Below are 12,335 nucleotides of genomic sequence, written 5' to 3' on the forward strand. Positions count from 1 at the left end.
CAAAGATTCTAGTCTTCAGTCACTCATTCCACTTGACAACAATAAATAACTGAACCCAGTTCACACAGCAAAGGCTGTACTGGTGAAGACATGTAGAAAAGAGATGCTTAAGTCTCTGACCAAGCTACTTGTACAGGTGTGGCACTAACATGTGAATCTCCACAATGATGCAGAAAAATGTCTTGAAAATTTGACCACATCAAGCAGCAAGGCCAGTTGCTGCTGTTTCGCTACAATCATTAGCAACATGATGGGAGGAGTCAACAAGCTGCAGTTACTGAGATCAACTATTCTCTTGACCTTATTACAACTTCAATTGAAACATGGATAAAAGCGATGAATGTCAGACATGAGGCAAGAGCACTTGCCAATGGCATCAAGGCAATTTTTGATCCAATATGGCATCAAGGAGCTTCAGTAAAACTGAATTCATTGTTATTTATGGAACTTTTCAGTATGTGGTGTCCAACGTTCCCTCTTAATGTGCTCAGACTCGCAGCAATCAGGAACACAGTACGTATGGGTCAAACAGGCCACGCATGTCAAGCACCCACTTCAAGATGTATGATTGCTCAGCAATGTAGCATCTTACAGCATCTGTGCTGTGCACCAAACAAAATATGCACAGCAAAGGAGAATTAGGGGAAACAAACTGGATGTGAAAATATCTAGTTATTGCTGTTGGATGCTCATCATGGCCAGGAGTTGCTCATACTTACTTCCTTACCCAACTATTCTTCAGCTGCTTCAGAGATGACATCAAACTCACAACGTCAGAAGTGGGAATGTTTGTTGCTGATTGCACTGTCGGCAATTTAATTCCATAATTTTTCGTTAAATTGTTCATGCCCACATGCTGCAAGACTTAATGGATGGTTCTAGGTTTACAAGTAGTCAACAATATTCATGCCACACTAATGTCAGGCAACAACTTCCTTCAACCAATGACAGTCCCTGCACCTCCCCTTGCTAATCAATGCTGAACTTGTCATTATCACTGAACGAAAATTCACTGAGACCAGCAACGGAAATGCTGCAGATATAAGAACAGCGTGGTTGGGTACATTGTGATGTGTACCAAAGCCCCAAGACATGGATTATGAGAGTGAACAAATAATTCTCCAATAATCTTGGATGATTGCAGCAGCAAGGAAATTCAATGAGCCCCAGGCTCCTCTGGATCAAGCAAACCTGTTGATTAGCACATCTTTCTATAACCACAGTGCCCACTATCCACAGGGAGGACTGCGGTAAATCAGCACAGTTTGTGTAGCAGCATCTCTGAACCCACCAGTTCCACCAACAACAAAGGAAAGCAAAGGCAGCTCAGGGAGCACAACTCTTTCCTTGTACCCCTTAAGTCAGGCACTGTCCCAAGTTGAACATTTATCATAGCTGGGTCAAAATTGTGGAAACCCGCGCATATGAGTATCTTAGGAGAACTGTAGCAGGGCAAGAAGGGAGCTCACTCAAGAACAGCTCAGTCTAAGCAATAAATACTGTTTGCCAGTGATGCCACACACAAAGTGATTCTTATTTAAAACCCCCACACTTTCTCATCTCATTACAACTGAACTGTGGTCTGCTGTACTTTATGTGCAATATCCCCCTACTGTAACGCAGCATCTCTAAAACAACAATGACCGTGCCCCATTGATTATGTCATGCTATCATTCTATCTGTGTAACAAACCACCCACCCCATCTCACCTCACCCCACCAGCCCAGTTTCACTTACTGCAAAACATTTGTCCAGCTCCTTTGTGAAGCTGTTCCATTGTTGTTGGCAAAGCTTTATGTTCCAGTTTGGAGTAGAAAGGATGAGTTGCTTAGGTATGGATGTTACGAATAGGAAGCAAGCCCCATTGAAAATGACTAAGAGAGCCAATTCACTCTCTGTTTATTTTTAAGCTTTGTTCACTGTTGGAACAGCGACTGGCCTGGCCAAAGCGATACATTCTTTTACATTTACTGTAAAACTTATTATCACAATCATGCTCCAACTGGTTGAAATCTGAGATATGGATTATTTCGTTGAAATTTGATTACAATCAGGCTGGGCTTCTGCGGCTGTTATACAACATTATGTGATTGTAATCTTACTAATTATTATGCAGTATTAATTTGACAGAAGTCTCAGTTTAAGGTCTCACTGAGAAGACAGCCCCTCTGCCAATGCAGTGCTCCCAGCCTGGAACATTAGCCATGATTTTTGTATTTAAGCCATTCAGTGGGACATCGACCCAAAACTTGGTAAATCAGAATCGACAGTGCTACCAGCTGACTAACAACTAGCACATTATTTTTAATCAATATCTTGTTTATATTTCACCCTATTCCCCTGATGGTGCTGCCTCACAGAGGTGTAGAGCAGGCCAAAGGTTTTGTAGTCCATCAAACTGGTCAACTGTAAATTCCTGTACTTCCTGCCCTTTAATCTCTTTATCTATCAAGAACTAACTTATTCAGCCTTTAACATCTTCAGTGGCTCTGTTTCCACTGCTCTCTGAGGGAGAAAATTCCAAACTAATGATCTGATGAGAGAAAACATTTCTTCTTGTCTCCATCTTAAAAGGGAGGTCTCTTCTTTCCTCTGTTACTACGATATACCATCCAATATTTCACATACCTCCTCAACCACCATAGGGAGGCAATGGTCTAATGATATAATCACTGGGTTCTTAATCCAAAGACCCAGATGATCTCCTGGGAACCCAAGTTCAAATCATATTGTGGCAATTGTTAGAATTTAAATTCTCTGAAAGAAATTCTGGGATGAAGGCCATGGAACAACTCCCAATGGCCAGGAATAACCCATCTGATTCACTAATGTTATTTAGGGAAGTAAATCTGCCATCCTCACCTGGTCTGGCCAAGATGTTACTCCAGACCAACAACAATGTGGTTAATTTTCAACTGCCCTTTGGGCAATTCAGGAAAGACAACGTACACCGAGCTGGCCAACAATATCCATGTGCTATGAATGAAGATAAAAACAAGTAATGTTCCTCTCTTTTGTGAATTCTGTTGCAAAGTAGTCAAGAACAATCATGCCCTTGTCTAGGCCACAGATTACTTTTCTGTCTCTAATTGGTCTGATTATTCCTTACTTATCTGTTTGTTCTTTATGTATTGATGAGCATCTTTGTGCGATCAGAGAGTTGAACACACAGGCAGCCTGGACATCATAGATCTGGGATTCTTTATTCCAATGGCAATAGGTGATCACAAACATGGAAGGAAATTAGAGTTAAACAAGAAAGACATTGTTTTTACTCTGGGGTTTACACTCTTTCTTTGTCTGACCCCTTCTACTCATGAAGCTTCCTTCCTGAAAGTTGTGTTTTCCTCTAAGGAATGAATGAATTGAATTAGCTTTACCATCATGTGCACGCAAATGAGTACAGTGAAAAGTTTGCAATGTCATCGTTTATGGCTTCATCTTAGGTACAAGATACCTAGGTACAGATACTTAAATATTTGGTACAAAATTGAAAGAATATTAAATAAAAGCCCAGCATATGAATAAAAAGGGAATAAAAACTTGATTTGCAATCCTTTCACTGCTGTCTCTGTCAGCACTTAGCCTCCAGACTGCACCAGGCTTCAAATCTCAAGGCCCCACCTCCCTGCGGTAGCTCCAGCCTGGGAATTGCCTCCCCGCGGCAGCTCCAGCCTGGGAATCGCCTCCCCGTGGTAGCTCCAGCCTGGGACTCGCCTCCCCGTGGTAGCTCCAGCCTAGGAATCACCTCCCCGCGGCAGCTCCAGCCTGGGACTCGCCTCCCCGCGGTAGCTCCAGCCTGGGAATCGCTTCCCTGCGGCAGCTCCAGCCTGGGACTCGCCTCCCCGCGGTAGCTCCAGCCTGGGAATCGCCTCCCTGCGGCAGCTCCAGCCTGGGACTTGCCTCCCCGCGGTAGCTCCAGCCTGGGAATCGCTTCCCCGCGGCAGCTCCAGCCTGGGAATCGCCTCCCTGCAGCAGTGCCAGGCAGGGACCCGCATCCCCGCGGCAGCTCCAGCTTGGGAATCACCTCCCCGCAGCAGCTCCAGCCTGGGTTTCGCCTCCCTGTGGCAGCTCCAGCCTGGGACTTACCTCCTCCAATCCCCTCTGAGTAAGTTTAAAAAAAACTCAAGTAAAAAGGGCCAAAAAAGAGAATGAGCAGAGCAGTGAAGGTCTGATTGGAGCATCCTACTCTGCCCCCATTTTGGCATTTTCGGAGGATCCATTCAATGGTTCCAGCTGCCCTCCCTCAACACTGCCTCCTACAGCTGCTGGTTGCATTATGCACTTTTTTGCCTGAGAATTGTTATCTAAGAACCTACGCAGAGCACACAGTGACCATTTGCTCAGTAGTTGTGTGATTAGCAGGATCGGTTGTACCATGGTAGTTAGAATGTGTGTGTCCTCAGTAATGACGGCATTCTCAGTCAAATGGTAAAAATTGGAGTGACAGCCTGCATTTGCTTAAAAGGACCTTCTCAGCCTCTGAGGTATGCTGATATCTTCACCAAGGGTTCATGTTCTGTGGCAGATCACCCATGGTGGGCTCTAGGTCAGTCAGGTCTCCGGGAATCTCATGATTGGCAGCACTTGCTGGCTCAGCCTGTGCATCCTGTCAGGTCCTCTCTGCATTGATTTCCAGGGTTGGAATAGGCTTCCACACACTAGAAATAACTCCTGGACCCAAAACACACAGGTCACTCCAGGGTGCAGCATCACTAACTGACTCTACTTCATGTTTATTCCGGGCTATTGTTTGCCCTTTTCCATAATTACACTGAAAATCAATTGGATTGTGAACATTAGCCCTTAAATTATTTTTTCTTTGAAGCTCTAACACCTGCCCAGCCTCGTTTGCTGAACCTAAATGCAGAATTGCTACTCATCTATTTGGTGTACTTTGTGTTTGCTAATACATTTCTCCTGAGTGTTTTTCGAGGGAACTCAACTATCTGTGCTCAGAGATAGTAGGAACTGCAGAGGCTGGAGAATCCAAGATAACAAAGTGTGAAGCCGGATGAACACAGCAGGCCAAGCAGCATCTCAGGAGGCTCTGATGAAGGGCCTAGGCCCAAAACATCAGCTTTTGTGCTCCTGAGATGCTGCTTGGCCTGCTGCGCTCATCCAGCTTCACACTTCGTTATCAACTACCTGTGCTGTTAATTTTGGTTCTGTTCCAATTAGTGTTTGGGTACAAAGCTATGTGCACCTGAATTCAGAGCAAATCTATTCTCCCTGAGTGTATCTAGACTGCATCTAGACTGATCAATTCATGAGCCTTACAGTATATTCTCAGCATAACTTTGGCAAGTGGCTGCTAGAGGATCCAACAGCAATCCAAGACTGGTTCAAGAAACCACCTTCTCTAAGGTAATTTGCAATAGGGAAGATATATTGTCCTAGCTAGTGTATCCCATAACACAAGCCAATAAAAAAGGCTGATGAAATTTGTATGGAAACTTTGCCCATGTCTATTAGGATTAGTTTGGAACAGAAGGGGTGATGTGGGACTGCAAGTGCACAGTCTTCAGACTCAGAACTAAAAGTGCTATCAACTCAGTCAGGGGTAATATTAATGTAAAATCAATAACTGATAAGATGGGAGGTGGCTTTGTACAGTGTTAGAACTGGTATGGATTTGTCTCTATGCTGTGATTTCTATGTAAGATAGACACTAAACTGGTGCAAGAATATGGTGGTTTGGTCTAAGCACTGATACAAAGTAAATTAAAGCCTTCAGGAAAGACACTAGATAAATATTTTATCTTACTGCTCTGAAAACATGCTTACAGCAACAGATATTAACAATACCAAAGATTAATTTATGAGGTTGCAATTGTTTCTTAGCTGTTAAAAGGAGATGCTCATAGGCACTTTGCAAAGAAGAAAAGTGAAGTATATTTGAGACACAAAAGTGATTTAAGGAGTCACAGTGAAATTCTGCTCATGTTACACTTGTTCTGTTTCGCAAACACTTGGGGAATCTATCATCAGCAGGGTTAGTGAAGCCTGTTAGACTGTGTGTATGTTACCATCAGAGTCCTTAGAAGGACATGGTTTTAGGTTTCTCAGCATTTGTGCTTTAGCAGTGGTGGGTTTAAATCCTGCAATGCAAATATTTATGCTTGAGGCATTTGTTTGAAAGTCAAAACAGCCCTTCAAAGCAAAAATAAAGTATTAACAGAACTGAAATTGATTGCTTTTCCTAACAAAGCCAGAATTTGTAGGCTGTGAAGGTTTTTATTAACGCTGAGGCTCAGTATAGTGTTTACTTTAGTTATCTTTAACTTAAATTGGCCTGTGTCTTTCTCTTTGCTGCAAAGTTGTCCTCCCCTCCTCTTCCTCCTCCTCTCATTTACCTCTCCTGAATTTGCAAGCTCAGCCTAGCCATGGACTGGGGCCGTATTGATTTCATTGATCTGAAAGTCAGGAGAGGCCTGTAACAGAAATGACATATGGATAATATCCTTTCACAGTGTGGCCCAAAAACAAAATTATCCTCTCAGTGTTGGCAGTCTAGTCTACCACAGAAACGTCACAGCCATACTTTCTTCTATCCTTGTCCATATCCATGCTTATGCGTGTTCCAAGTCCAGTCACTGGAAAGCAACTGAAAGCAAAAACCTTGGCTAATATCCATTTTGCTTCCCAGTGTAAGGATGCTTGGCTACAGTTGTAGGATTGAAGACTGATTTTTAACTGTTGAATTCTATAAACAGAAGAGTCACTAAGTCAGGGAGTTACACAGCATGGAAACAGACTCTTCGGTCTAACACTCTGTGCCGAGCAGACATCCCAATCTGACCTATTCCCGTTTGCCAGCTTTCTTTGTTTCTAATTTTGTGAAGTTAAAGGATTAACTATCTTTACAGTATTATCATGCAATCCTACAACACCAATACAATATCAATGATAAGTTCTGAATTTTTAATATGATTTTCCTCTTGGACCTGCAGAATAACTTCCAAATAATTAAAGTACAAAAAGTCCAGGATAGTAAGAATTGGTGGTACATAAGTAGCTCAATAAATAAAATCTTAAATTAGCTTCTTTTTACTGAAAGAATGTAGCAGTAATCTGTGTGTGACAATCCTGTTGAGATAAAGGGAAATATTCAATTTGATACTTTGATTACATTTTGTATGAGACCAGGAGCTTTAAGTGATTATAAACATGTCTTAGCTCCTCTACAGCTCCTAGTTTCTCAAATTAAGAAAATGTTCAAATTTGCCTTCTTTGAATTAGAAGTGCATAGCTTCAAATATTGTCATGTTGAAAATAATGTGCCACAGCTTCATAGTAGCATAGGAACAGGATTTGGCTAGTTAACCTCCAAGCCATTCAATGAGACCAGAGCTGATCTGTTAGATTAGATGGCCTACAGTGTGGAAACAGGGCCTTCATCCCAACAAGTGCACACCGCCGCTTGGAGCATCCCACCCAGACCCATCCTCCAATAACCCACACACCCCTGAACACTATGGGGCAATTTAGCATGGCCAATCCACCTAGCCTGCACATCTTTGGACTGTGCAAGGAAACCGGAGCACCTGGAGGAAACCCACGCAGACACTGGGAGAATGTGCAAACTCCACACAGACAGTTACCTGAGGCTGGAATCAAACTCAGGCCCCTGGTGCTGTGAAGCTGCAGTGCTAACCACTGAGCCACTGTGCTGCCATTACTTAATGGGCTGAGGTTACAATGAAGGATTCTCCTTCTCATCTTTGAGGAATGGTGACCCTAAGGTTAAACCATCACCACTTAGCTCTCTCTAATGAGAGAGCAGCCCTATGGTCCTCTGGGATTAAGGTAACTTTACCTTTTTTTGCCTATTTTATCTTTGCTCAATCTCCATTAATACCTTTGGTAAACAAAAAGGATGATCAAACTTGTGTATAAGATTAACAATTGATTTGGCATCAACTGTTCTTTGCACAAAACAGTTCCAAACTTATTATACCCATTGTGCATAAATTTGTTTCTTAACTTACCCCATGAAAGATTTGGCTCTGATTTTGCTCATTCGTTTAACTTGCCCGTGAACCGTGCATAATTGTTTGCTGCCTGCCTCAAAGTTGGTGTTGCCTACAAGTTTGGATACAAAATTTTTAGGCATTTATTCAAGACAGTGGTAAATATAGTGAAAAGCTGAAATCCAAATGCAGATCCATGGAGAATATCATCAGTAAGATGCAGCCGATAACAATGTAATTAAACATTGCTAAAAAGAGACACGGAGCTGAAGTCGTTTTTGCCTTTTATTAAACAGGAGCCAAATGCATTGGAACCAACTTACCAGGAGCACTCGTTTTGTTTTGATTTCAGATCCCAGCATCCACATTGTTTTCCTGTAATAAAAATGTTTATTTTACCCCTACAAACTGCCAATTACCCCTCCAACACACGCTGTAAGGTTTCATCCATTTTCATCTGCTTTATTTGTTCCTACTCAACCGCGTTAAATGCTTTTTGGAATTCCATACGGACAGCATTCTTAGGCTCTGCCCTATCCAACATGTTACTAGAATAACCAGACATTGCCTAGCATTCATAAATCTCTAACTCAGTGATGTGCTCCTTTTCCTTCCAGTACCATTTCACTTTCTCACTTGATCGCCATTCCCTATCCTTACATACATGTTAATTGGCCCACTACTGCATTGCCATGTCCAACCAGAAATGCCACCCAGAGAAACCTCATCATTAAAGCCTGTATCCAACAATGCATTCAATAATGCACATTATTAATGATCTTTTCATTCTTTTGCATTGCTTTAATGCATATTGTGTAGGTACCCATGTCTGGCCTAGAAGGCTGCTATCTTTCACTGGAAGTCTGAAGATGAACTTGAAGGATATCCTCAAGTGGCTTAACTGAACATAAAAATGCTGGTAACACAAGCACATGGTGCAGCCGCTATGGAAAGAGAAACGGGGTTAACATTTTAGGTCACATTCTTTATCATACAAACCTGAAATGTTAACCCAGTTTCTCCCTTCACAAAAGTGCCAGGCCTGCTGAGTATTTCCAGTACTTTCTGTGGTCAGATTTCTAGCATCCACAGTTTTTCCCTTCTGGGCTTTGAACAATTTCAAACTGCCTTGATAATGACAGCAGTGATGTCAGTCACATAACAGAGTAGCACTATGTACCTGAGAAAGGACAGGAGTTTTGGGTTCCACAGTGATACCACTGCTCCCAAGGGTCAGCACCTCAGTAATCTACAGGAGTACATAATTTCAAAAACCTGCTACAGCCTGCCTCCCCATTCAACATCAGAACCTGCAGCTTCAGAGCCTGCATGGCAGCAGGCATGGATCTCATGAACTTCATCTGAGTTTCCAATGTGGCACTGAGACATTGGTCGAATTTGGCCAGTGCTCCAGCAGCACCCAGACTATATTGCGCTAGGTTGTCTAGTGCTGTCACCATACCAAACTTGTAAAACTGTCACAGTAGGGAAGATACCAAATGACTAGCAATCAAGTTCACAGTTATTCAAGTTAATGCACAGAAGCGTGAGAAGATGTATTTACACAGAAAGGGTTGGAAGAGGTGATATAGACTTAACAATAACAGACTTCTAAAAAATGTGCAGGGGCAGAGGGATCTGGGGGTTCATGTGTGTAGATCTTTGATGTGACAGGATTCAGAAATGAGTAAAACACAGGGACTAATTTGAGGCATCAGGCAGGAAAACAGAGAGGTTATGCTGAACATTTATAAAGCTCTGGGGAATTGCAGCTAGCAGAAGCTGCTCCATTTCTAAAAGGATGTAAGGAAGTAAGGATGCAGAGGAGCTTGAACACAATAGTTTCAGTCTTGTGGGATTCAGCAACCAGCTTAAGTTGGAGAAGCTGGTGTCATCCTTCTTTGTGCAAAGAAGACTGAGATGAGATTTGATGGAGGTTTAATAGAGAATTACAAAATATTAACATGTTTAGCTGAAATGGACAAAGTAAAGCTGCTCCTATTAGCCAATGATACATGAACAAGGTAGACACAAATTTAAGGCTTTAGTCAATAAAGGCAGGAACAAGGCAGGTGCTTTCTCACATGTGAGAAAGCACCTTTTTGTAGCGAGTTGACAACAAGGGCTCACTTCCTAAGTCAATGAATTCAAAATGAAAGTAGATGGATTCTTGAAGGAAGCAAAGATTGAGTGGGAGTCTAAGATTAATTTCAAATAGCTGGCATAGACCTGTCAGACCAACTGACTTCCTTTTGTGCCATAATTACACTATGGATTGAATTTAATGTTGGTGACAGAGTTTAATCACTAGCTGGGAAACCGAAAGGAGTCCCACATCACTTCAGTTGGGAAGGCACTTTAATGCTCCTTAGTATTCTGGCTATTCATCTGCGGTACAATTCTAAAAGGGCCCTTTCCCTTACCTTTATGCCTTTTTTTGAGGATCTCATGATTCTGGATATTTCAGTAATGATTGCACGTTCAGTTGCTGACCTCAGTGACCTCTTGCTGCATTCTCCTTCCCCTAAGCTAAGTTGTTTCTGGTGTTGGGTGTAAATAGCCTGTCAACTTCACTCTTACACTTCAAAATCTTCATCTGAAAACCTCGGAATCAACTGGTTATTGGGATCATTATAGTCTATTCAGTTCCTTTGGGGAGAAAAGCTTTGTTTAACGTGGACAGACCAAAAGCGAAGTTTTTTTTCTCAAAGGCCCATAGTCAGATGACCACAGGTCTGTTCAAAAAGACCTACTGTTTTTAGGTCTCTTCTGCTTTTAGACATATAGATGGTGAATACTCAACTTGTATTTCCCTTTTAATAGTTTATTCCATCCCTGCTGCCGCTGTGCAAATTGCTAACACGACTCCAATCGCATTCCTCTGAAAGATGGAAAGGAAGCTGGGAGACATTGTCACAATAAGATCTGAACATTTCAACCCACCAGTTTTGGAAAATCAGTTTAAATAGGAATCTTTGGCTCTCAATGAAAATTTCCCCACTGGCAGAAATACTTTCCAATATTTAGAACTCTCTGGAATCTAGATTACTTAAGTTGGTACCTAGGCGAGTTCAAGCCAAAATATTTGTACTATCAAGGGCCTCAAATGACCCGAGGGCTTGGCAGGAATCATCAATGACAGAATAGTCTGCTATTGTTTCCAAGTGAAGCAGTGGAAAAAGACAGTAACCGAATTGCTAATGACTTTCATTTATGCCATGCCTGTGGTTTCTGAGCAGGAGATTGCATAGCACTTTTTAAAATGGTTGCTTTCAACCCTGCAAGTTTACTGGTTTTTCCTAGCAGTGAAAACGTTGCATGATTCAAATCCAACCAAATCAAATAAAGCTTCAACATGGATGAGGGAAGAAGCCGGTAACAGCAACACACAGCAAGCGAGTCAAAGCTTGTAATCACGACCAATAGGATCACTAACTAGGTAGGATGCCCCATTTACCTTGGCCTCGGAGACTTTAAGGAGCCAAAGTAAGTATTTAATTCGATGTTTAAACATGGCATGTTCAGTGTATTCATGAACTGACAAATGTTACATACCAACACACCAGCCAATGGAAACATACAACTGCTTCACAAAACATTAAACAGACACTACCTTCATGTCAGAGTGCTTGCTAAATAATATTCTTGCTTCTTTGAAAATGCACACATGTGCATCACTCCTTTGTGCATCACTATCATTCATCTCTGATCCTAAACAGAAATTGCTGCCAGTTTCCTGTGGGGACTATCACAACACAACATTTTACCACCTCCTTCCAACACTCACACTCTGCAGAACGAATTATGAAATAGTGATCAGAAGTGGGAATACTGCTTAGTTATTCCTTGTCCTTGCCCAGGGCTGAAATGGAATACTTGAGTATGCCTAAAACTGCTCAAGCTAAGATCAGCCTAATTTGAATCCTTGTTTTTGTGCTTGCATGCCTCATTACTATTACCCTGCAGTGACACATAGAGAATGTAAAAAAAATGCTGTCAGGGAGATAAAGAATGAAAGCAGCATATTATTGCTGTGTGTCTGAACTCCATGAATCAGGAAATGCATGTTTATAGTCCACCACCAACATTCTGCTAAGTCCCGAATTTTAGTCGAGCTTCCACGGAGAAGCATCAATCTCATTTAATTGAATGTGGGTTGATATCAAATACCTCCCCTAACCAGGTTTAATCAGCAGAAACATGTGAAAAGCCTGCTGCCATACCCTTACCATTGTAGACAATGTATAGCTAAGGAAGACCAACAGAGTCTAGGTACAAACTGCATGGAATGTTCATACTCCAAACAAACCAAGTCATTGAAATGAATGCAAGCTGGAAGTCATACAGAGATCAGTTCAGAAT

The sequence above is a fragment of the Stegostoma tigrinum genome, chromosome 8 (assembly GCF_030684315.1).
Source record: "Stegostoma tigrinum isolate sSteTig4 chromosome 8, sSteTig4.hap1, whole genome shotgun sequence".
NCBI lineage: Eukaryota > Metazoa > Chordata > Chondrichthyes > Orectolobiformes > Stegostomatidae > Stegostoma > Stegostoma tigrinum.